Raw genomic sequence first — 25891 nt, 5'->3', positions numbered from 1 at the left:
TGTTCTGTGGTTAGGCCACCAGTGAAGGTGCCCTCATCTCACATCACACAGCCTGGCATCAATGCCTACCTTTGGCTTTTTATTATGGAATTACTGAGGTCACCACACTCACGTGAGGGACGTGTCCTGAATTCACAGCTCGTGCTCTGAGCTCACCCTGCGCTCCACAAGCTACTGTGAGTGCTTAAGGAGTGAAGAGCAGTAGATTGCATGGGCATGTTCTCTCTGTTTTCTCTAATAAGTGATCATTTGACTCTATAAATTTTGAAGATCATAACCTCCATAACTCACCAAAATTATTTAAAATTGTGTTTATTTTCATTTGATTCTGTCAATACATTTAAGCAAAATTATTTTTAAGGATTAATTTATTTGAAAATAATAGAGAGAAAGCGCACTCCCATCCATTGGTTCACTTTGCAGCAGGACTCAATGGTCAGGATTGAACCAGGCTGAAGCCAGGAACATGTTCCAAGTTTTCCAACTGAGTGAAGGGGGACAAGGCATTTGGGCCATATTTCCTACTTTTGCCAGTGCATTAGCAAGGACTCATTAGTTGGGACTTAAACATTAGTTGGGAATGCCAATGGTCACAGGCAGTGGCTTAATATACTGAATCATGATATCAACCCCATAGCAAAGGTAATTTTATATAGCAAGAGCTATGCAGACAAGCAGAACACAGTTCAGAAATAATTTATAGTAGGTAATAAGTGTACACACAATGTACACAAAGATACAAATTTTGCATAAAATTTACTGATTATAGCAACAAACCGATGAGATTAGCATCATCAGCAATCCTGTTTTTCAGATGTGTTTTACTCAAGTTTTAATCAAGTATGCTGTCTTTGTTGCATGTATTATTACAGTATTTTGGTTCCTCTGGAAAAGAGTGAAAGTAAAATCCAAAAAGCAAATAAAAGCAACAAAAGCAAAACCACCTTAGCCTTCAAGGAGTATTTAGTCACGAAAGAACACCCAACCCTGCTTCATACTCACCTGACCTTAAGCATACTCTCAGTGGAAGCATACTCATTCCCTCTCAACTGATTCCATCTCTTTATGCACTCATTAAAGTACTAAGCAAGTCACAAGAGACTGCAGCTAATTTTTTTGGTATGGAGTCCTTTAGGAGGACTGGAACCTAAACAGTGTCAGTTAGAACTTTATGCCTTATCCCTATGCTCTGTCGTATAGGAGAAGAAAAAATTAGGCTAAGGAAGTTCTGTATCTTTCTGACAACCACATCAATGCATATAAATGTGCTAGAATTCAAAACTCCTTTGATTCCCAAACCCCTAGCACCACCACAGCTCATGACCATGACCCAGAGATCTGAGTTAAAATGGCCGTACTTTGAGTCATGTAAAATGCTAAAGCGCTCCAAAAACTTGACTCAGATGCCAGCCAGAGGAAATAATAATAATAATATTCAGTAATTTTCTTTTTTTAAATAGATTTTTATTTTTATTGGAAAGCTGTATATACAGAGACAGAGAGAAAGCTCTCCAATCCAATGATTCATTCCCTAAGTAGCTGCAACAGTTAGAGCAGAACCGATTCAATGCCAGGAGCCCCAAGCTTCTTCTGGGTCTCCCACACGGGTGCAGGGTCCCAAGGCTTTGCACCATCCTCGACTGCTTTCCCAGGCCATGACAGGGAGCTGAATGGGAAGCAGGGCCACTGGGATTAGAACCAGCACCCATATGGGATCCCAGTGAATCCCTTTTGCTGCTAGGCTACTGCACTAGGCCCCTTTCAGTATTTTTAGAAAACACTAAACTTTAAAATATGGTCTCATGGAACCTATTCACATTTTGTTTTTTGGAGATTTTTAGATCTGACCTGAATACAAAAAGAAAAAAAGGCATAGCTAAGTAAGTGTCTACAATGTAGAAGCAATGAAAAGCATAGTATATCTCATTTAAAATTAATTTCTGTAATATACATGTTGTTTATTAAATGAATCTTGAAATCGCCATTAACAAGTATTACTTAAGCTGCCATCTCTTCATCTTCCCATCCTTCCTATATCTCTAAGCTATTAAATCAGTTCATACTGTTATCATCTTCATTATCTAAGTCTATGAAAATTCAGGGTTTGATCACTTCTCAGCCTTTTGGCTAAGATCAAGTGTAGAAAATTCAGGATGTGAAACAATTTCGTTGTGTCACATTGATTGGAGATCTCCATGAAAATTAAAAAGTCAAAGGGGGCTGGTGTTTAAGGGTAGCAGGTATAGCCACCACCAAAACTGGCTTCCCTACAGGGGTCCTGGTTGGTTTTATGTCTCGGCTGCACCACTTCCATCTATCTCCCTATAATGGCCTAGGAAAGTAACAGAAGATGACCCACACTCTTAGTCCCCTGCACTTATGTGGGAGACTTGGAGAAGGCTCCTGGCTCCTGACTTCAGCCTAGTCCAGTCCTGGCTGTGGTGACCATCTGGGGAGTGAAACAGCAGATGGAAGAATTTTATCTGTATCTTGCCCTCTCTCTATTTTTCCCTTTCTTATAAATCTAGTTTGAAGTAACTAAATAAATCTTTTTTTTTTAATGAGATTCAGTGTGAGGAGCTGACACACATGCATATATTTACATGTGTATGTATATACATGTACCTTTTGTATATGTATGTACTCAGTTCTAAAGCCTGTTTTCTTTCCTGTTACCGCCACTAAAATACTCTTCTGAATTTTGTAATTGGGGAAATTTTTATTATTTCATGTGTTTCAACGCTTACAGAATAAACTTGGACAAATTTAAGTTGATTTTCAGAGGTTAAGCCATATTGACTGATGTAAAGTCAAAAGACTGTTAGTAACTATGTACCACACGCTGTAATTAACTAGCCGCTAACAACTATCGTGGCCCATCCCATTGCCAGGATTTATAATGTATCCAATAATGCAAAGAAACAGTTACCCCAAACACAGTGTGAACATCTTCAAGATGATCCACAAGGAGAAAACAAAAAAATAAATCCCAGGGATTTTGAACATTCAGTGTTTGTAAGTCAGCAAGAGGGTCAAACCTAACATTATTCAAGGTTGCATAAAGGGATCCTTATTTAGTGAAGTAGCACAGAGTTCCAGCACTAACACATAATTGGTTTGAAATAGGAACTTTTGATACCACATCTGGAGAATAGAATAATACAAGCCTCAACAGGTAGTAATTACTGAAATAATTGTAATGCAGTTTGAGTGGTAAACATTAATGAAAAAAAAAAGATTTCTAAGCAAATAAAATCTCAAGCATCAAAAAGACAAAAAGTTTGTGATAAATGGTTCATTTAGGCATGCAGTGCTGTGTGGGCAAAATTGGATTGCAATCATAGCCATTTGAAAAAATGAAAACATTAGGAGAAAAGAAAATTGGACAGAAATGGCATGGAAATTACAGCCTTTGATCTGTTCTGAAGAACCTTTTTTTTTTTTTGAGACATCATCATGAGTGGGCAGCAAGTCCTACCAATCTTCTGTTAAAAACCCTTGTGAAGGCTTGAAGAGATGAAATAAAAATAATCAATTCAGGACAGATAATAGAAATATTTTTCAGTGACCATCTTCTCCACCTCCCCCCCAGAATTGTATCAAACTTATTCCACCATTAAATTGCTACCTCATGTTGAGAATGACACGTTTAATTGCAGGACCAAGTCCATCCTGGATCACATTGAATCTGTCCACTAAGGAGAAGTTATTAGGCATGTGCTGCTTGGTAACCAATTGAGAGATGGCACAATCTCACAAAAACACAGGTGATGGCTAGTGCTGCTGCTCTTCTCTCATTGGCCATACCCTGTGTCTGCGAGTCGAGGACTGATAACGCATACCTTGTAACAGACATGGGCCCTGTGCTGTGGAAACAGACCTTTGGCTGTTAGAACTGATGCACTGCTGTTTCCAAAGACATGCCGTGCCAGATCTGTATTTGCAAAAACTTAAATTAATTCCTACAGCTTTGAAACAATAATGATCATAGACTTGTTCAGTCACCATTAGGATGTCTGTAATTTGATTCTAAAGCATTAATATCTGAAATTACCCACTGGCTTTTTTTTTATTAAATACTGGTAATTAGTCATTTCATAAGGTTTTGTGACCTATTTTGTAAAATCTGTGTTTTTAAATTAGCTTCCCAATAAGCTTGAAAATATGCTATTGTACATAAAATTATTTTAGGTTGTTATCTTTGGAAGAATGTCACATTTTTATGTAAAAGAGGCAACCTGTAGGAAGCTAAGTATATGAACATCTTGTCTCAATAAATAGCACTTAATTCTTCAGAGAGGCTGCTATAAATCAGATTTGCATTACCTAAAGCAAAATCTAAATTTATTGGACTTCGTTACTCTTCTGTTTTCATGAGCACCTTCGGCTTGACCTTATACACAAACACACACGCACATATATATACACATATATATATATATATATACCTAAAATATATGTAACCTAACAGGATGTTTTTAAGAAAAGAACAATGTGTCTATTTTATAATTTTGGAAGTAAATATAAAATTACTATTATTTGAAAGCAATCTTGCGAAATTTTAAATGAAATGACTGAATTTTTCAGTCAGAGAGTTATATTTTATCTTAGCACTTATTTATTTGTAAGAGAGACAAAAATAAGTAAGCAGACATCTTCTATTCACTGGTTCACTCCACGAATGCACACAACATCCAAAGCTGGGGCAGGCTGAAGCCAGGGGCCAGGAACCAGTGTCTCACATGGGAGATAGTGAACTAATGCTTCAACCTTTACCTGTCTCATAGGGGGACAGAGAACTCAATATGTCAACCATCCCCTGCTGCCTCAAAGGACAGGCATTAGCAGGAAGCAGACTGGAAGTGGCGGAGCCAAGACTAGAATGAGGTATCCCACGCTTAACTGTTGACAAAAGACATGGCAACCAGACATCTCTGACACACAGTGTGTGCTTTATACTTGTTTACTGAAAGAAAACGTGAACGAGAATGATTGCATTAAATGTATAAAAAGGCATCCTATTAGTTAACCTAAATCAGACCATGTGTTAATTTTAATTCTTAGCTGATACAGAAAAATCATGTATATTTAATGAGTATAAGCAGAATGAGTCTAAAGATATATTTGTGTTACACTATAGGATGATTCATCATTAGCAATATGTCTTTGTGCTAAAAGCATTTAAAATGAAATTGACTAGCAATTTTGGAATGTAATAGAATTATTGTTAACTATAGTTCCTAATCATTTAATATATAAAATGCAATACATATGTACACACACAATGGGATACTATTCAATCTTCAAAGGAAAGAGATTTTTTTTTATAAATGAAACATTCTTTTTTTAAGATTTATTTATTTATTATTGGAAAGGCGGATATACAGAGAGGAGAGACAGAGAGGAAGATCTTCTGTCCAATGATTCACTCCCTATGCAGCCGCAAGGTTGGTGCTGAGCCAATCTGAAGCCAGGAGCCTCCTCCGGGTCTCCCACTCAGGTGCAGGGTCCGAAAGTCTTGCACCATCCTCGACTGCATTCCCAGGCCACAGGCAGGGAGCTGGATGGGAAGCAGGGCCACTGGGATTAGACCGGCACCCATATGGTCCTGGCTCGTTCAAGGCGAGGACCTTAACTACTACGCTATCATGCCAGGCCTAAAAGAGATTATTTTTAACAACAGGGATGAATATATAATACATGGTTTTACATGAGACAGTCCAGATACAGGAAAGTAAATATGATATCATCAAGATGTGAAATCTACAAAAGCTCGACTCATGTGAGAATGAAGTGGTGTTTCCACAGTGCATGAGTGATATCAGCTGGGGGAATGTTGAGCAAAGGAAACAAAGCTTCAGCCACACAGTAGGACTGTCCTTGAGATTTGTTGCACAGTATGGCAACTGCGACAAGTAATCACATATATTTCAGAGCATAATATTTTAAGTGGAAATTAATTTTTGACTGAGAAATGCAGATGAACATGGTAAGGGGGAGTAAAAAGACAAAATGCAGAGCATACAACGATACAAAAGTGACAGAACACACAAGACAAACCACGTCCGCTGCAAGCAAGCTGGAAAGGTTGGCACGTGAACAGACGCAGCAGGATACCTGGGGCGGGATTTGTTTTGATGTGCTTACGTTCTCCTCCATTTCAAACAAGTAACCCATTCCCAGCCTGAGGAGACTTTCCTTTTTGAGGGAAAATAGAAGTCAATGATAATGTTTCTGTTCAGTTTAAATAGTAGAGAAAAATGCAATTTCCAGGAAAATGAGCGCAAGAACAGACTTCTGAAGGCAAGCGGAGATAAGAGGAGAAACTGTTTGAGAGAGCTATGTGGAAGTGGCTTGTCAGTACCTCAGGAAGAGGGCCATGGCTGCACCACGCCTTCATAGATTGCTAGGTTCAACACAGAGCCCTGTGTTCTGTGCACAGACTAGGAGGAAGGGACCGTGGAGGGAGAAGGCTGCTGGGGAGATCAAGCTGACTGGGAAGTAAGGCATCCTGAGGTTGTCCGGATTGTAACTCATAAGTGAGTTACAACACAAGAACCTTCCACTATTCCCTGGCAATGTGTAAATCCTTGATATTTTGGAACAATCTTTACTTAGCAGAAATGTTATATTTACTAAGATTGACGTCATTCTTATTATTCAGGTATACTTATAATTTACCATGGCGCAGTTTTGTAGGTATGGGGATTTTCCATCACCCTGCCTTTCCTTTCTCCCTGTTTCCCCCACACCATTTTACCTACCCCAAGTTATCACAGTAGTATAGTCACTTCATAACAATTTAAGTCTGGCTTTCTATTATTTAAGTGTATCATGATATGGCAGGTATAGGCAAAGATAGAAAATCTAGTAGCATACTCTGAAGATATATTTACTTGCATGTTTTGCTGGGAGTCCTACTTTATCCAGGTATAGAGACATGTACTGCAATATAACTGGAGGCTTAGAAACTAGGTCAGTTGCCTGCCCCTGAACAATACGATGCAGTATGCTAGTCTCCATTATACAGTTCATTTATGAAGATATATAATATCAACTTGATTACCTACATCTATTTATTTTGTACTTTGTGTAAAGGCTTTCTTAGAACATAGGATAGTTTTTCTTTGGGGACCTGCTTGTTTCATTAAGGACAATGCTCTCCAGTTGTGACCATTTTGTCACAGATGGTAGGGTTTGTCTTCTTTTAGATCTGTGTAATATTCCATGGAATAGACGTACAATAGTTTGTCTCATCATCGGTTGAGGGGCATCTGGATTGTTTTTATGTCTTTACTGCTGTGAGAAATATTTGGGAAAGGGCCATAGTCCCCTGTGCCAATTACATGATGGGAAAGCAAGGATTTGTACAGTGTGGTCCTCTTCTTTCTTTCTCATACATAAATAAAACTTTCTCACTGTTTCATTCCCCCAACAAATACCATTACTAGCTGAGTCTGGGCCAGGCCAAAAGAAGAAATCAGCAGTGGAGTTCAGCTCTTCTGTGAGGGTGACAGGGACCCTGCCGATGAGTCATCAACTGTCACCTCCCTGGATCTGCATAGCACAAATATGAAATCAGGAGCAGAGACAGGGTTCAAACCCAGGGACTCTGATCTGTAGTGTGGGCATCTGGATTGCAGGCTTAAACAACAGCCAGTTTTCTGCCCTTGAACACTAAGATCCTACTTCATCTATGAAAAGAGTCATTACAGTAGGGGTGGGGAAGGTTTTTTCCTACCATGGACCATCCCTATAACATCATTTGTGGACAAAACAAGATTGTCAACTTAAAAATTCACCATATACCAATGGTTTTATTGGATTTTGTGTCTTGCCTGTGGTGGCCATGGCAGAGTCAGATCAAGTGATTTCACAGACCTGTTATATCCATGGACCAAATGCTCCCCATCCTTGAATTCATCTAAGGAAAGAATGTGAAACTCAGACTTCAGTTTATCAAGAAAGGAATTATAGGACCCACAGAAGGAGAGAGAAATTACAAGATTTTTCACAGGTTTTATATCTGCAAAGTCGACAGCAGGCAGAAATACAGACATGCCTATCTGTTGCCATGGAATGGTGGGAAATCATAATCCTTCTAAAGTCAGCATAATTTCAGACTTTGCAGGGCAATTAAAAGTTGGTGAAATCATGAAACATCAAGGCTGTTATTACCAGCTTACCTTCATTTTCCAAGAAAAAATTCATGACAGGAATTGTATATTATCCTATAATTGTCATTTTATTAGTTATGTATTATGGCTCCCCTGTGAAAAATCATCTAGTGGAGTTCCTGTTGTATTAGAGAAGAATCTGCTAAGACAGAAGCTGGAAAGACTGAGGGTTTAGAAGCAAATACAGTAAATACTTCAAGCTTAGGAATTGAATATTAACAAAATCACTTCACTTTAGAGTTCTCAATATTTGTCATCTGAAAAAAAATGAAAAGTAAGCTTGGTGATGGTTATGTTCTCTTGAATTCATAGGATTCTAGACAGCCAAAATTCATCTAATTCCAAGTTGGATGATAAATCTATGCCTCAAGGTACCTTTCACCAAAATTAGGAGGAGGGGAGTGGTGGCAAACTGATCCATTGAACATGCCAGAGAACTGTTCTGCTTCACTATCTAAGAGAAAAATGGAGTACCAGTGTTAACGGTTTATAGGCTCCCTTAATGAAATGCATCTACAGAATGACTATGATTAAAAATTCAGTTGGTGAACAGTAAGGAGACCTTAATTACAAGTTGAAAAAGACAAACATAAGCAAAGAAAGGATAATGCATTTCATAAACAAATTATCCTGCCATTTAAAAAGAAAAAAGACTGTGAAGTCATTCTTTTACTGTAACAATGTTATTTTCAACTTCTTTTTTCCTTCATTGGGCAGCCTCCACAGATGATAATCTCTTGAAAAAGCCTTCCATTGTCACGATTTCTTGGGAAACTTATAAGTTTAGGGGTTTTTACTTAAAATCAGGCATAAAGTTGGTTCTATTTTTCTTTCTGTGTTTTGTCTGCCAATGTATTCAATTAGTCATCTGAGGTTCAGAAAAAGTTGAGTTGAATATTTATCACTTGGTCTGGATATAAAATGTATCCCACCTGTGAATCTCGGCTGCTAATGATAGTGTCTATTTTCTGATCACGGAAACTGATATTCACAAAGGTTAAAAAACTGATCAGAACCAAGCTGATTTTAAGGGCAAATCTGAGAAGAGAGTCCCTGACTTTGTAAACTTTAAGTTCAGGGATATCCTCACTGTATCACAGCCTTCATCTCCCAGCCATTGGTGTGATGTTCAGCAGAGATATATGAGCTTCTATTAATAAACAGTTGACTCATGGTTAAATTTCTGTGGTACCAGAGGAGCTAATATTTAAAGATAACGCCCCCCACCAAAAAAAAAAAAAACCCTGCCATTTCAATTAAATGTTACGCTTGAAATATTTGTTACCAATTTTTTGCATGTTTACTGAAGTGGTGTTCTGAGAAATGAGGTAGGCATTTATTTAGGCCTCAAAACAGGTCTGCGTGGAAATGTGTGTTTTGTGTTTAAGAGGTGAGAAATCTGTGGAACAGAGAGATTGGAGACCTTGACACAGTCACATAGCTTTTGAGTGCTGGAGCTGAGTTGTTTAGTAGTCTCGTTCCAGAGTGCATGTTCTGTACCACTCTCAGGCAGAGATGGGGAGGCAGAGGAGAGAACTGGAGCTCATTGTCCAGTGACTGCTTGTACTGTTCCCTTTGGTACGAAACAGGAAAAATCTTCATGGAGTGACACACTTAAAAAATGGTGGTAGGTTAATAGTCACCATATGGTGACAGTGGGGCAAACTGAGATACATGTGCTCGTAATTTCAACTGAGAAGGTGCGAAGATTAGTTTAAAAGAATTCAGAACTGCTGAACTATTAAAACCACCTTTGCAGTACCTTCATGATATGTCCCAAACTGGGGACCCTGGGATGGTTGGGAGGCTAGCTGTAGTTTTTCCCTTCCTCTCCCTGCTTTGCCCCAGACATAGGAAGGAAGAAAAATAGAATGCAGAAGCAATGGTCTTACCCACTTTCTCCTAGCCCTTGATCCTTTGTACCCTAATCAACTATGTAAAGATCATTGAAATTTTTTTTTTAAAAAGAGTGAATTTGAGCCATTGAAATCACAATAGAGTGCTTCTGAACCACAGAAGGCATTATGTGTGGCTTGGGGAGTTCCAAGAAGCTCAGAAATGAACCAGGAAGGTCTCTCTGCTGTCTTATAAAAGAGCTGTACAGCTAGAGTAGCATCCTGTCTTCTGAGTTCTTAAACTCAGGATCTGACACACAGAAAAATGAAAGGTTAACATTTAGCTAAATTCTATGAGTCAGGTTTAAAAATGGAGTTTAAGGGAAAAGTGAAATTACTCTATGTAAAACTTCTAATATATTCCTGAAGACCATATAAGAAACTATCCCCTTTTTCATATATAGGACCAAATATAAGAGAGAAAGAAAAAAATGAAGCGAAACATTGTAGGGTTACATAAGAAAAATCATCAAAGATAAAATAGAATGGCCCACCAAGAAGGCTTCCATAGCTGTTATCTCTGAATGTCAGAAGCGATCCTATTCATTGTTATTAATAAAAAAAAAATTCAGCTTCTGATGGTTGAGGCTCATGAAAGACCCAGTGCAGAACAAACAAATCCATACTCAACTGTAAAAACTGTCTTGGCACCAGCGGTCCAAGTGCTCCTGAGTTTTTTGTCAATGTTATATTATTTTAAAGTACCATAAACTTTCTTTTCATCGAGGTATCAAATCAACTGTGAATATTCTGTCTAAAATCCATGAATAATTTACTAGTGGCCTAGATTCTCAGGGTGACATCTCTAAATATCATGAAATTTATTTTTATGTGCTTTGCTTATCAGGAAGGGCAACCTATTAGAGTTATGGCATTAATGCACTCTTTGGCACAATTAGAGCTATCTCGTTTAGTTTTAAAATGTGCACTAAAATGGAGTAAAACTGTTCCTGGCAAAATTGTACCAGTGATTTCTATTTCAGAAGAAAAAAAGTAAATGGAAATCTTGTTTTACTCTAAGGCTCTTTTTACATACCCCCTCGTTACAAAGTATTGTTTCAGTTATGCAACTTCCATGGATATTTTTTTTAATCTAGTCAGCCATGGGTATGTGTATGGGATAAATAACTAGATCATGTATATGATCTGTAATCAGTCTTTCTAGAGGAATCACATATTAAAATGCACTGGAGTTTAAAATTTAGTCATCACACACCTACAACAGGTACTACGTGTCAAGTATGTTTTAGTATGACCTTGTAATACAACAACACCCATTGGCTAGATAGGTAAATTACTCTTGTACCACTGACAACACAGACTGAATCAGGTGTCGCACAGTGAAAGGGGATGCTGTGGCTCTTCCAAGTCGTTTTATCTTACTGTGAAACTCAGCTGACCTCACGTTCATCAGAGAATCTCACAGGGTGCTCCTTTCATACACGGTTTGCTTGTACACATAAATCATGTGTGCCTGCTGTATGTAGACAGTATACTTAGCCCAAACTGCATTTCTAAAAAATAATGCTGGCAAATCTGTTCATTTAATTAATCAAAACTAGTCCAAAGTTAGCACACCATCACATTCTGATTAAATACTCAGGGATTTCATGCCAAAGAGGGTCTGATTTAGAGTTACTGATGATCACCTCAAGCCAATACACACAGGTCCGCTCTTCCCTCTGTAACACAGGCAGAAAGTGTCTAAGTCTTCACCACCAGCAATGACTGAGGCTGGATGGAGGGGCCCAGGTTGATGGGGAGGAATAAAATGAAGGAGCCAGAGAACTGTGCAGAGAAGAGAAGGATGAGTTCAAGTAAGATTCCTGCAGTCATGAATCTGGGTCGCCTGTTTCTGATCCTGCCTCCTGTGCATCCCTCTGTACTTGGGACCCGTCCTTTCCACCCTCCAGCAAGCTTGTTCCACAAGAGAAAACGAACTGCTTGCCGTTTATTGCGAGTGTACATTTTTGCAGTGACCTTTAAAAGCACAATATTCTTTAAGTCCATCCATCACTCACCCTTTGCAGTGATGCAGCCAGCTGGAGTTATGACACCAGGCTATGTTCCTGGAGCAATTAAAAACTACAAGAGACAGACTAACAAGAAGGTGAAAACACCAAAATAGCTGGTTCAGAATCAATTTCAAACCCACCACTATTCTAAGACTTCCTCTCTGAAGTAGAAAATATGCCACTTTAACACAAATATTTTTAACTTCCTCTACACAGAACCTGTTAAAAATAATGTGCCCACTTAGCCATATGTGATAAATATATGCTGCTTCTGTTCCAGTGCTGAAAGAATTCAACCAGTTAGAACATGTGGAAGGTTGGACCCCTCTTAGAAACCAGATTAGAGGTTGAGTATATGAAGAAAAAACAAAAATGTGTCTGAAAATGAACAGTTTGCTTTTAGAGGACATGAATAATGATAGGCTGTTGTATACTGAGCATTCAGTGATATAAATGTATTAACTGTTCTGTCAAAAGTTTTACTTGGTCACTATTTCCATCAATGTGTCACTGGTGGAGAAATTCAGACTCAGATAGAATAGGTAACTTAGTAATTTCCTCAGCTATTAAGTGATGAACTGGAGCTAAAACTTAGGCAGTCTGGCATCAGACTTTCATCCACCATGGTATAAAACACATAGAGAATGACTCAGGAAAAACTAGGACATTCTTACAAGAGCTGTGTTAGAGATGCACTCTAAAATATGGTTCCATTTAGTCAAAAGGTAAACATGTACCGAGTACTGGGGCGTGAGAGTTTGTTCAGGAAACTTGATGATGTCTACAAAATGAGGAAATTAGGACCCAGTACGTAGGGTATTTTTGCTATGCTGAGGGGTTTAGAGTTTTATCCTATCAACAACAGAGATGAGGCCACAAAAATTTCTGGAGCAATTTAAGAACAGTTGACAGTAAGGTGGGATAGAGGCTGATCGTTCCGTTCAAACAATGGAAAAGGTAAATTGTGGAAATAGGTCGTCTTGGAGATTATATACACGTGTCATAGTTCTAAGACTGATTCTGGGTGCTAACGAGGACTGCACAAGACAGGAGACAAATGAGGCAGAAAATGTACCGGCTGAGTGTAGTGAGAACATTTCATCAAATCTAAGGTGTGTGATTTTAAGAAACACTAGGGGGGGAAATTCGCAATTAAATATGAGCTACTATTATGTTATGTTTTGATTATACAGGTATTAAAATGTAGCACTGACTATATCTTGAAAGTCTGTGAAATATGGTATCATGACAACAATAGTATATTTAAGCCTTGGTCCCAGTCAGTAAGTAAATAGGACAGAAAATAATTGAAACATACTTCTTGTATTTTTTATGTAGGTGTTAAATAGAAACAAAATTGAGATATTGGGAATAAATAGGTATTGGCAATAGCAATTGAGGAGAAGAAATGTAAATGTTATTTTTTAACTTGAACTGTTGGCCTTATATGTTGTAGAATACAGAGAATCGGCACTGTCAAAGTCCCCTGGCAAGGGAATGTCTTTAAGATCAAAAACATAAAGAGAGCATGTAGGGCTTTGGGCATGATGATGTTGAAATAAAGATTGGACTTGCACACAGGGATAGCTAAGAGGCCCCCCTCTCAAGAAGCAGGAAGCAACCAAATGATATCCCCAGGGAACACTGGAAGTGAAACAACCTACCATGAGATGTCTGGCTGGGAGGTAGACTTGATATGAGCTCGAAGAAAGCATTATGTGAATAATAGGTTCCAAATTTCATAATGATGCAATTTCTGGGTTGCTGATAATTATTTCTAAATTATTAAATCAATGATTAAAATATTCAAGGAAGTAGCCTCTCTGGTCACCATTTTTGCTTTCTATTGTAACAGTTACCCAGAGACAGTCATGGGCTGAAAAAAGTAAGTAGAAGGGACTAGAAATCTGTAAGTTTTAAATTGTGTTCCATTCTGAGTAGCATAATGAAATGTTTTGCAAAATTCCACTCCCTCTTACTTAGGAAAGAATTAATCCCTTACCCAGCATATTCAAACTGCATACACAATCCAGCCTTCAGTAACCTAGCAGTCACATGGGCCATCAGGTACACTGCTGTTTACTGGCAGTAATTCATGCTACCAAACAGTGCCAGCACCACTTGCCTCACTCCATCGCCTCATGTGGGCATGACAGCATCTCATGATAAGCCTAATCACCACAGAAAGAATACAGTGAAGTATTTTGAGAGGGAGACTACCTTCTTGTCAATTTCTTACAGTGTGTAACTGTAACTGTTCTTTTTCATTACTAGTTTATCTCCTTACTATGCCTAATTTATTAAATCGGGTTTTGTTTAGTCATACCGGTATAGGAAAAACACAGTAAAAGTGTTTTCTGATATCATCTATCTAATAGGCATCTCCTACAAGTCTTACAACATATCCCGTGAAGATAAGAGACAGCAATTTTGCTGAAGAAAGGCAAAAATGTAAATTTCAGATGTTTGACATTGAAACTGCTGTTAGGATATCAGTTGAAAAACGGAGAAAGAGTAGTTGGAACTGTGGTCTGTATTTCTATGCATGGGTCGAATCAGGAGGTGTAAATTTGAAAGGCATCTATTCATAGGGACAGGAGAGGCTGTGCCTTTCAACACTGCCAAGAGGAACATGTAAAACGATAGTGAAAAAAAATGGTTCAAGCATGGAAGGAAACTTAAATTTAGGCAAAAATGAAAGTTCTATCCAATGCTACGTAGCATTATTTCAGAAACTACTCTCCTTCCTCCCTTCTTCCCTTCCTTTCTCCATCCTTCCTTCCATTCCTCTTTCCCTCTTCTTTTCCTTTCTCCTGTCTTCCCTGTTACTCTTAAGTAAAACAAAATAATGTCTAGAATTTTTAATTTAAGAAAGTGGGATAACCTGACCTCAACACAATTCTGTGGCTCCAACCCTTTCAGAATTCAGCAGGAGTGCTGCTGCCTTTGTGATGTAGCATTACATTAGTTACTCTCTTCCTTTCCTTAACCATCCACATAATTCTGTTGATGCTTACTGTTTTAGCCAATAAAAAAAAGCAGTTCTTCCACATTAACTTTCGAAGAACCTTCTTATACAACTACTTGCAACTATTTTCTCTTCAGATGCAACACAAGGCTTGACCTTTTCCCTAATTTCGTTTAATTTGGGGCCCAGTTTGCTGGATTTCAAGTCAGATTTCCCATTTGTTTCTTTCTGCAACTCAGTTTATAAGAACCTGTAATTGTTTCTGTGTAGTGTTCTTAGACACAGTTCATAAGAAATCTTGTTCTTTGATATATATAAAAAGTCCAGATTTCAAAAGCCCCAAATCCAAGTTGATTCATTGTAATCTGAATAGTATATAAAACTCTTAGAGCTATCTCTGTGCGAGCCCACAAGTACCCACAGCCTTAATCTAAATTTTCCCGTGTTAGTTCTGTTCACCCAAAGAAATGTCACATTCGATGATACACCTGCTTGCACCTAGGGTGTTATTTAAGTCATTTTAGTTCCTTGGCACTTTGAACTATCAGGCAAAACTGTAGCTTTTTAACCTTCTTCACTATTCATCTTGATTATAAAATTCCTTGCTGGCAACTATAAATACACCTTTGATCAGAACTTAGAACATTCTCTTCTTGTTCCGTTCCTGGCAAGGACAAATACCTGAGCATCAATTTTTATGACTCGTTGAGGCCTTTCACTCCACCTGATTTTTTCTGGGATCTACAGACTGTAGAATCAATAATGATTGCAAGACAAGCTTGCTAAGTACTCACCATGTGCCAAACACTGTCATACAGTTTATATCCTCCTCTGTATTCCCCAGTGACAATACCCAAAGGGTCTTAATATACACACTTAGAGAGAGAGAAGACAGAGATTGAGATCTTTCATCTCCTGTCTCACTTCCCAGGGGACCTCAACCAGAACTGGGCCAGGACAAAACCAGGAACCTGAATCAGAATCTCTGACTCTCACATTGGTAACAAGGACACAAGCATAGGGGTCAACATCTGATGCCCCCTGAGGTGCAGATGCATGAAACCTAGAATCAGAAGGTGAATCTGCACCCAAACCTAGGCCCTCCAGGGTCGCAATGGAGCATTTTAACTATGATACCAAATGCTCACACTCCATTTGCTTTATATATATATATATAATTATTATTATTAAGCATGTATATTAGCAAAAGTTATGTAGATGTCTTCCTCTAAAGTGTATACATGAATAATATTCACTGATTGGTGATCACTACAGGCTTGATTGTCGTAAACTGGAAAGGGAAAAACTATATTGTTTTACTTGTTTAGGAGCATATCCAGAAAAAAAGACAATATGAAAATCCTCAATACCAACTTTCATCAGTGACTGAAATCTCTGTTGAGTCTCTTGTTTTGTCTTAGGGGGTTTAATATGTGAACAGGTGTTTTATTTTCAAAATATTGGTCTCCTTGAGAAGGTATATGCAGAAACAAGTATTTGGAGACTATCACTTGCAAATTAAATGAATTATATTTAAATTTATTTGTAAATGAATGAAGAAATATTCAGGTTTTGCATTTAGTAAGAAATAAATAGTAAATGTAGGGAGGTACATGGTAACATCAAGAGGACCCTGGTGGATGTTCGAATTTCCATTGAGGGAGATTTGCCCTTTCAACATAAGATTTGATATGATTTAATGGCAACTGCCTAGAGAAATGACCTTTTGGCTCTCATTAGTTTCTTTAGAAACTGGCCACAGATTTTGATGCAAGGAGTTTTGTATCTGAGTCTTTGTAGAAATGAGAAGAAAACAGTAATTTTTGTGAGTGTAATCTCCAAAAAAAATTTTTTAAAGGATCCCATTTGTGTTTAGAAATGTAATTTTCTCTAGGCAGATAGCAACTAAGCTCATTTAAGGGAGACTTGTTCTGGGTAACGTGTTTGCTGAATTTATCTTTAGAAATGATTTTTAAACTGCCTTTATATGTTATCTAAGGCTGAACATTGTAATTGAACAGTTTCACATTTCTTTTGATTAATTATATGCTTAGACGGTATTTAAATAGCCATATTTAAACCATGTGTGTAGCTTCATAGAATTCTTCACTAATAAAAGCGTTTTTATCGACTGGTCATCACCCCATCCCAGATTTAGAATAGTGTTGGAAAGGCTTTTTATCCTAAAATTATTCTAACATTTCTAATGCTTTTTAAAGAAAATATGGTTGCTTATTTTATTTGATTGTGTGCTACGGAGACTCTTTTATGAAAATGTGCTCCACTTAAAATTTTTGCTTTCAGCAGATGCCTAAGAAATTTGTCTTGATTGCGGTGAAAGATGGCAATTTGGAACAATTATTTATCCTTATAATAACTCAAGAGCTTTTATCATCAAGCACTTGCTATTCGAGGACCTGACTCCCATCCCTAAATAAGGGAATATTAATCTGCATATTTTAATCCTTGTAGCACAACTTAATCTTTTTGCTAGCTTATTTTGTAAGTTAATGAGTAAATATTAAAGGAGAGCTGAATTGCAAACCTTCTCTGTTGTTTGTGAAGACAGATACTTAGCAAATACCATAGTACATTCTTTTAAAAATAATACATGAAGCAAAATATTTGGTACTGCTTCAAGCTGAAATTAATTACTTACTTACACATGGACTTGATAGTTTTCCTTATTTTTTCTTTCTTTGACTTCCATTCTTCTTCTGCAAAAACGTATTACCATTGCCAAAAAAAAAAATCATTTATTTGAAAATAGAAAAGGCAAAACAAAGACAGAGATAATAATCAAGTTGGATGTTATACCAGACTTATCAACTTGATATGCCAAGATTTTATTTTACGTATATCCTCAAATCGTACTTACAGAAAAAAATAATCTGCCTTTGTGTGTCATCTACAATTAAAGAACCATTAAATCCTCTTTTGCAAAGCAGTATTTCAATACCAGTAACATCCTGGAAGGCAATTTTGGATTACAAAATAAATGTTTGTCTGTAAAAAGTTCTGTTTGGCATTAATTCTTTAAAATGTTAATTTTGATCATTTCTACCATGATAACTGAAATACATTAGTAATGAATATGAAAGTTTAATGTAATTCACTGAATTGAATTCAGTAGCTGATTTCCATGGTGGTCATTTTGTACCACAGCAGGGAAACCCAACCTCTTGAGGGTATTGTATATACTGCACAGGCTGTCTGAGAGACCAAGAAGATTGGCAGATAAGAATTTATTTAGGAAGGAACAAATGGGATATCACACAGCCATCTAGGTCATTTCCTTAGACCAAAATTTTATTTTTAAGTTTAGTTTTCTGATGGTTCAGTAGCATCACAAACAGACTGAGCCCTGCATGATAAAATCTTCCATTTTTAGGAACGCAGTCGACCATCAAAATAGGTATAAAAGTATTTTCCTCTCTGGGTCTTGCATTCAGGAGTGCTGTTGCACTGTGATGCAGGGGAAATATTAGTTGGTTCTAAGGGAGTGTTTCAGAGATGGGCTCAGTGCTCTGGGAGGATCCTTAGGCTTGGTGTTTGAAAAGTCTGAGCTTAGCTAGCTGTGTTCTCTTGATAAAACGGCTGGATTTAATTCCTCTAGGTCTCCATCTTTAACATGCTAAAATAGCAACGATAATTTCTACCATAGTGCTGCTTTGTAAGTCACCTCGAACAATATGAAATCTTCAATGGAAGTACTTTGTAAAAAATAAATTACAATATTAACATGATTTGCTGTACTTAGAGGAATTACTTATCATATAAAATGTAAGTAAAGGAATGATCTTTACAGCACAACAAATATAATCACATGAAATTTCTACTTAGAAAAGGTTGAAAAGTTCTTGCTGCATATCTGTCATGTAACCATCATGTGTCCCAATGGAATTACTGACCGTGAACATCTTAAAATTTCAAGAAGGGATTTTCTATCTATTTGAGCATTCCCCAAACAGTACTGGACTGGAGTCAGAAGCCATTGGCTTTTTTTGGGTTTCCCACATGCGTAATGGGAGCCATATCCTTGAACCATCTTCCAATGCATTCCCAGGCACATTAGCAGGGAGCTGGCTCAGAAGTAAAGTAGTCAGATCTGAAACTGGGTTTGTCAGTCTTAACCAAACTGGCTATACCATGACAATGGTCATGATTTTGTTTTTCTGTGTATATTAAGATGCTTCTTTTTCTTTAGAAGCTTTGTTATTGAGTGGCATTCTAATATATTTATAGTGTTCTAATTTTATAGTTTAAAATGTAATTCATATCATTGAAATTTGTTGAATTTATATTGAATTAGTTTACTATTTGTAACACATTTTCATGATGAAATTTCATGAGCTATTCCATTATTGTGCAACTCCCTTTATTTTCATGTATTAAGGTGTTACCTTATATGCCTTTTTGTTAGCAAAACCTTTTTTTTTTTTGAAGCACTGTGGTCATTTAACAATGATAAAAATATTTACCTCCTAGATACCTTTTTCATAGTATTAGGAATTTAACCAAAGCCCTACTGCATGTAATTCAAATTAATGTAAGTTCCTGCCCTCAAACAAGGATTTTTTTGCTTCTAGGAAGAGATTCCCAAGGAACAAATTGACATGGCATTATTTCAGGCTTAAATATATAGCCCCAGTGGACTTCTAGCAAATGAGCTTATAACCCAACTTAACATTACTCTCCCACAAGGCAGAGTGTAACTCTATAAGCTTATTACACTTCCAACAGAGCAGTATGCAGCCCCTTTGCAGGCAGGGACATGGATGGTAACGACCTCTAAATGTTGTGAACTAAGGATGATTGATTCTTTTACCCAGTTACATCAGTCTAGCCAAGAATCCCTCTCATGTAGAAAGTAGGCAGAATAAAGAAGCCCCAAAATTTGAATTATCCCCACATTATTTTTCCTTTTAGAAAAGGCCATGGAAATTCATTCTTTAGTTGGTAGAAATGCGAAGAAAGACGTCTTTGCCTTCCTGGAATAGGCAACAGACGTAGTGTTCAAAAAAGAATGATCCCAGATGGTTGCAATGATCAGATATACTTCAGAAAGAAGATAGTTATCTGCAGCAGCTTTAAAAGATGATTACAAGTTAGGGAGGCAAGATGAAAGAACAAGTTTACCATGAACAAACTGATAGGAAGGCCAGGAAAATTTTTCAAGCATCAAAAATGACCCAGTTGATGCTGGAGTGAATTTTTTATGAAATCAGACTGAGTTGAGACTTTCTTTAATGTTGAAGAGTTGAGGATAAGACAGACACCATAAGAGACTTGAAGTTAACAAGCATACGTGGTGTGTACTTAAGGGAAGATGGCAGTCTATGAAAATAGTGCATCATTGCAATAGATGTCATGGCAGACAGATTAACTACTAGGACAACGAAACTGTACTAAACCAAAAGGATTAGCAAATGGAAAAGAATAATATTTATCATTAAAAGTAGAAAACAAAAGGCTATGGTGAATGAATTTTCAGAATCCATGATCTGGAAAGAAAAGAAATGGCCAGAGGTGAAATCCATGTGGAATTCATTAGAATCAAGGAAATCAATGAATTTTGAGGGCTGAGAGGCAGAGGATCAACAATGAATTTTGAAATCACTAAAGATGCCTCCAAGGATATTGCCAAAGTGCAGTGTTTAAGTCAATGAAGAATATGGGCACCCATCCTAGAGTGGTTGGTTACACTGATGAAGAATTAACTAGCATCAGTGCAGAAAGTTGCATGGTTTATATCAATGCTGGCAATTAATTATCTGAAAGAGGTCTTGGGTAACAAATAATATGCTCACCTATTTCTTGGTGTTGTAGCACAATATACTAGAAAGCATGAGGCAGAAATGAGCATGTGGGCTTTAGGTAATAGAATGTGAAAAGAATTTTGAAGAAAGGTGTAAGGATCTAGTACAACATTACAGTACAATGGAGGCAGTCAATAACACTTACTGAATGTGGTACCAATAAGCTAGAGGGCCAAGGCATGCTAAGTAGCCTACGAAACAACAATCTAGATGGGAATAAGGCAGCTGAGAACTCTCAGTAGCGAGGATTAAGGAAACAATGGTTTGAGAGAGAAGCTCTAGGGAACTGTTGACAATACAGAAGATGGCATAATTTAATCACTCTCGGTCCTTCCAAATGATATTGACAAGTCACTTTGTGATGCTGAAAAATTATCTTCCTTCAACACTTTATAATTAGGAGCAGATATCAGCATCATACTATCAGAGTTTATTGCTAAAGAAGTGAGAGTTTTTAGAGACAGACTGTAGATCTTGCCAACACAGTCTAATGCAGTTACAATGCCATCCAGTGGCTGGTTTGGTTACCTTTTGGGTGCTTTTCACTGCCCTATTAGAGTATAGTTTACAGGAGATATTTGTCAAAATTGCAGCAAGCTTCCATGAAAAATGTTTTATTGTGTCTTCAAAAATCACAGAGAAGGGATCTGATTTGCTGTCCATTTCTAAGCTAATGGAGTTATATCCAGCTTGTTTTCTATATGTGTTATGCTTTGGGAAACATGATTTAGCCTGTCCTCTATCGAAATTAATGCAATAAGGAACCATGAAATAATGGGACTTACACTGTATTCAATTTTAGTTCTATTAGAAACACAATGGAAAATAACATCTGTAACATAGGCCTGGTTGATCAGAGGAAAGTAATGGATATTTGCTGCTGTGATTTTATTGGTGCTCTGGGTTTTATCCTTCACGGTGTGCTCATCACTTCAGTATTAATGTAATAAATGCTCTTCACGTTATCAGCATTTAGTCTCAGTTTGTCCATAAGGTCATATGAGCAAACTACAGCTTGGAGACCTTAATTTAGCTGCTGGCAAAATAAGATAGATCATGTTACTGTTATCAAGGATCCTTCCTGAAATTTTTATAAAAGCAAAGCTTTTGATATTCTTGCTCATCGCTTTAAACTATACTTAAAATAATTTTAGAGATATTCTGTTTGAAGCTGTTAAGCCTTTGACAGTGAAATGCTTCATTGCCACACACAAAAAAAATCATTTTCTGACTCTCCAGATAAATTAGCTGCTTTAGTTATTCTATGAAGCAAAGACAAGGGTAGATAGAATTTCATCATGTTTATTAGGATTTGTTTGTGGAATCACTGAGCAGTTTGCCAGTGGAGAACACATGAAAGCCTTTGGTTCAACTCCTCCTCAGCAGGTATAGATATAATCTAACCCCTTGGAAAAAAATAACGTTGCTTCTAAAGACCACAGAGGCATCACCAGGTGAACATTACTAGGCTTACACAGAACTTTAAATAACTTCAGCTTCAAAATCATAGGTCCAGTGCTCATTTGATTATTTTCATACTGTTTGCCCTTAGACTGCTTAAGTCCACTTTAGAAAAATAACACATCTCATAGAGACAAGGATTACCACATTGTGGTTCTCAGCCAGAGGTGGTGATGTTTCCTGGGAACATTTGGCAATAAGGGAGAGACATATTTAATTTCCACATCTCAGGTAAAAGAATCTTACTGGCAGTGAATGCCCTACTCTAAACAGTACTGCTAGCTCATCCCTCCAGCAGAGAATTATCTGATGAAAATATTGACTGTGCCAAGGCTGAGAGAGTCTGCTCTGGGCTTACATATGCATAAGTCTCAATTTTTGGATCTGTGTTTTAAAAAAGACCACTCATCCCACAACCTCTCCCACCTATGACCATTTCCTTGTGAGCTCATTCTTTTTTTTTTTTTTGTTCCAACTGGTAAAATATAGAATGTTCAGTTGAGATGAGTACTTCTAATCTATTTTCTGGATTGTTCTCAAGGGTCGGTCACTGCTTTCTTACATTTTTGAGCAAGAACTTAGTATGTCTGTGCCTGCTGGGCATATTGCTAGGGAACAACTTAATTCTTACAATCTCATAAAAGAGGCAAAAGCACAATGTGCAAGAGACCCGAGCAGACCTTATCAGTCTGTGCCACCTACCATTCTTTTATCCAACTTCTAAAGCATCAGAAACCACAAACTTCCATGGAGAAAATAGTCTACAGTTGTGCCCACTGGATTAGATTGTATTTTCCAGCTAGTAAGCTATCATTTCAATGATGTATAGAAAGATAAAGCTAGCCATATTGTCATTATTAGTTTTATATTGCATATGGTACAAATACCACAGAAGATATGATACTAATTCAAAATTCATTCATGGGGACCAGCACAATGGCTCAGTGGCTAAATCCTCACCTTGCACTTACTGGGATCCCATATGGGTGCCAGTTCATGTCTCTGCTGCTCCATTTCCCATCCAGAAATCCCTGTTTGTAGTCTGGGAAAGCAGTAGAAGATGGTCCAAAGCTTTGGGACCCTGTATCTATGTGGAAAACTCAGCAGAAGCTCCTGGCTCCTGGCTTCAGATCAGCTAAGCTGTGACCATTGAAGCCCCTTGGGGAGTGAATCAGTCAATGCAAGATCTTTCTCTCTGTCTCTTCTCTCTGTGTATCTGCCTTTCCAATACAAATAAATAAATCTTTAAAAAATCACTCATGTTGCCCTTTTCTTTTAAATGCCAAATATAATTTCAGTGTTAACTTCATTGTACATATAGAATTATATGACCACACAGAATGAAGCTACTTGATTATAGTCAAGCTTCCTATGAATTTTATATCTTTACTATGTAGATAACATCAAACCAATCATTTAATTTTGCAAGGGTTGAGTTTAGTAATAATATGTTAAATAATTTAATTGAGTTAATAAGTGACATGAGAATCCTAGAGTTTGAATTTAATTTCACAAGCTTCTGGAAAAGTAACCAACAGCCAGTCAACCTAACATTTAGGGAGATTATAATGAGATAAAATTACTATGGCCACACACAACGATTTTTGTCATTGCTATTGGCAAAATTATGTTTGTTTATATCACTGTGTCTTACATAGATATAACTGAAAGAAAAACACATGAAATTGTTTTAACAGAGGTCATGCAGTATTTAGGATTTCTAGAATGGATAGTTTTCAAACTTTTATCTCAACTTTTCTCCAAGAAAAATAATTATATTCCATGTCTGCATATATATACACATGAATGTAAATGCAGTTTACCCCTTTATGACTTGGGTGGTATTTAAATTTTTATTAATTTGGGGGTGTAGGGAGATACAGTGGAAAAAGGAAGGAGAGTTGTCCCTTCTGTTAGTTGATTCCCCATGGCTGGCAGCCTGGAGCTCAATCTAGGATTCCCCCATGGAGAGCAGGAATCCATCCATTGGAGCCATCACCATCGCCTCCAAGGTCCAACAGAAGCAAAATGCTGAAATTGGAGTTGGTAATAAAAGCTGAGCACTTAGATGTGGCTCATTCTAACTGGGAGATTACCCACTAGCTCAAACACACTCTAATGGTTCCTCCATTGTGTGCATGATTCTACCAATTTTAGCTTCACCAAGTATGTAAGAACCAAGTTTTTTTTTTTCAGATGAGTAAAGGCCAAGCATTTTCTTGGAAAATTCACCCATTTGCAGATGTCCCTTCTTCCCCATAGTAAATGGCATGAGCCATATATTTTTTTTTCTTTTTATTGTTTTATGATACAATTTAGTTGGTGGTCCCTTCTGTTCTCCCCTATAGGCTCATAATGTGTGTCCATCGTGAATTTTCCCAAGTCCATCATGCTTCTACTGGAGTGTCCCCCAGCCACGCAGGAGAACTTTTCATTGTGGCTTAATTCTTATATCCTTAGCTCATACTTACTTGTACCTAATGAGCTCTATTCTTTTTTTTTTAAGATTTATTTATTTTTATTACAAAGTCAGAGCTCTATTCTTAAAGAAAGGCCATGTTCACTAACAAAAAGAAATGTCACTCCAAAGGGAGCCTCAAGAGCCACTCCCCTGCAGCAGTAACTGTTATCCTGCTCTGTAGCTGCAATCCTGCCAGAACTAGAACTGTTATCCTTTCTCAAATCTGTGCATTTCAAATCTCCATCAGACCTCAAAAGGAGTGTATGAGAAATGGCCTAGGTAAATGGAAATGAAATACAAGGAAAAGACTAAATGAACTAGTACTTAATGGGATTTTAATGTTCCCTAAACAGCTACTTATGATTTCTGTAGTTTCTTCTTCTGTATTTGTGACTGACTGTTTGGGTGACTGTGTTGTGACTGAGCACAGGAAATTGTAAATTTGGGGAATAACTGAGAGGGAGGAGTTTGAAGTTTCCCAACACAAAGAAGTGATATACACATTTAAGGAGGTGGAAATAGCGATTACTCTGACTCAATCATTACACATTCCATACATGCATGAAATTGTCATGGTTTAGTCCCTAAATAGATACAATTACTATGTGTCAGCTTAAAAATTAAAACAACAAAAGAAGCAAAAAATGATGTCACTTCTGACAATCACACCATGGCACCCATTGCACAAATGCTGTAACAAGACATATGGTGGTCATTTGTCATTTGAATATTCTTAGAATAGTGGCAGGGTATCCCTTAAAATATCACACATAGTGTGTTAGAGACCTAGCTGCCCTACTCCGGCTCCTTCCTAATGTGCTTGGGAAAGCTGTGGAGGATGCCTCAAGGATTTGTGCCCCTGCAGATAAGCGAGAGACTCTGAAGAAGCTCCAGGCTTCTAGCAGGGAATGACTCAGCCCCAGCTGTGGCAGCCATTTGGCAAGTGAACCAACAGAGAGAAGATCTATTTTCTGTCTTTGCATGTAACTCTGCCTTTCAAAGAAATTGTTAAAGATAGTATTTTTAAAAATCTGCTATAATCTCACCAATGTGCTTTCACCCTTTAAAAGTGCCAGATGGATTTCCTCACAAAAT

The 25891-nt window shown here is 37.4% G+C and overlaps 1 protein-coding gene across 1 annotated transcript in view; it reads left to right on the top strand.

The window, feature by feature from the left end:
• The window catches only part of SYT1 (synaptotagmin 1), a 399219-nt gene that overhangs the window by 143408 nt on the left and 229920 nt on the right, over positions 1-25891 (top strand). Inside the window, exon 5 of the mRNA XM_040981245.1 lies at positions 10492-10518. The gene's annotated coding sequence lies outside the window, so the exon portion shown is untranslated. The remainder of the gene's footprint in view (positions 1-10491; positions 10519-25891) is intronic.

The sequence above is a fragment of the Ochotona curzoniae genome, unplaced genomic scaffold (genome assembly GCF_017591425.1).
Source record: "Ochotona curzoniae isolate NIBS_2020 unplaced genomic scaffold, NIBS_Ocur_1.0 contig_1014, whole genome shotgun sequence".
Lineage (NCBI taxonomy): Eukaryota > Metazoa > Chordata > Mammalia > Lagomorpha > Ochotonidae > Ochotona > Ochotona curzoniae.
Note: the sequence above shows the minus strand (reverse complement) of the source record. Positions and strands in the feature narration are given on the sequence as shown.